This window comes from Solea senegalensis, linkage group LG12, assembly GCF_019176455.1.
Source record: "Solea senegalensis isolate Sse05_10M linkage group LG12, IFAPA_SoseM_1, whole genome shotgun sequence".
Classification (NCBI taxonomy): Eukaryota; Metazoa; Chordata; class Actinopteri; order Pleuronectiformes; family Soleidae; genus Solea; species Solea senegalensis.
Genome location: NC_058032.1, coordinates 13,227,973 through 13,229,681, shown reverse-complemented (window position 1 = coordinate 13,229,681; position 1,709 = coordinate 13,227,973).

The following is a 1,709-nucleotide window of genomic DNA, read 5'->3' as shown; positions in this document are numbered from 1 at the left end:
GTGGCTGATCCTCTGGGCTGAGCAGAGTGGTTGGACAGGGAGCTGGGTAGGGCTCCTGGTTTGCAGAAGGAGGGGAATGCAGGGGAGGGAACCAGTGTGAGGGAGTGGTCCTCAGCAGCCGTGGGACCACCCACTGCTTCACATCAAGAGCTCAGACGACTTGCATCAGGAAAAGCAACTAATGCTTCCCAAAAAACAAAGGTAAACTCATTTTAAAACCCCTATATATTCAATTTAAATAGGAAATAAACAGTACACCTTCAATAGGGTCATCATACACTGTTTGTGGCTCGGACCCTAATTACATTTATCACAAGCAGCCAGTGTTTTTTTAGACAGCACTTGTCATAATGACTCGTCAAAGTCGTGATACAATATTGTATTACTGTTTTAATCAAATTCAAGACACATGACACACCACACTTCGCTCAGCTGACACAATCTTCTTCTATCATGCTTACGTCATTCCACGGTCTATTTAAATAAGATAGAAATCTTATAAGATTGCAGGATCAGAATGAAGTACACAGGGGAGCAGGCCACAGAATGGGAATCATATGATAGACAATGATATAAACATGTTATTACGGCATTAAATTACTCCACACAAACGGACAGAAAGTTATCATTAACAAAATGACTCAGGAGAGAGTCCTTTACTTACATACAGAGGGTAAAATGTCTGTTTATGAGGCAGGACTTTCTGTCTGTGTCTGTTTTGTCTTTGTGTTTTTTGTCATTTGCTTGTTTCATTGTCTTATAACAATGAACCGTGGATGTAAAACGGTAACATTTTTAAGTGTGCTTTTACATACTCCCTATTTTTATGACAACGTCTGCAGATGAAATTAGCAATTAGAGGTAATTGTGTGTAGAAATAATATAATATCTGCCCCGGCATGCATTACTTTGTAATAATAGCCAGGATCATGTATCATATATCTGTATGTGCACATTTTAGCTTTTAAATAGTGTTGTATTCACAAGCTCTAATACAGAGCCAGTCAAAGTAACCGGGGTGAATGAACCATTCACACTGAGTCATAATGGGTGCTGCCTCATGCTGGATTATGGATAGTATTCTGAATAGTATTGCGCCAGCAATATTCCAAAATGTGTACATTCAATTTGGCTGTTTATATAAAAAAATATATAATTCTGTATTTGCAAGAAGCAGAGGATAAATATTTGAACTACTAATCCATTGTTACCTTTTAAATCATGCATTACAGCCCTGTCCCTCAATCATTAATCATTTCTTAACTACCTTTACATGATGTTAGGCTTTATTCTTTCTTCTTTTTTCTACATTTCCATGTTTCTTTTTATTTTTCTATTTATTTCAATAAACCATGTCAAGCATTTCACCTACCAAGGGCCTGGAACTAATTAAATATCAATAATACGTCACAAGAATTCAGTAGCTATGAATACAATGTTTACGCACTGTGCAAACACCGTTAGTGAAACACTTTATTTTATCACATTTATTGTGATAATGACCCATATTGACTTGTTTTCACCGTGTTAATGTTTGTGGCCTATTTCTTTAAAGCTGTAGTGCGTAACTTTGTCCTCATAAACAGAAGTGATGTGTCATTATTTTCACGCTGCCTCCTTCATTTAAAACAAGCGTTCTTCATATATGTATGACTTTAACACATTTTTTAAAGAAAGTATTTAAAGAGTTTTATTTAAAAATGTTATAG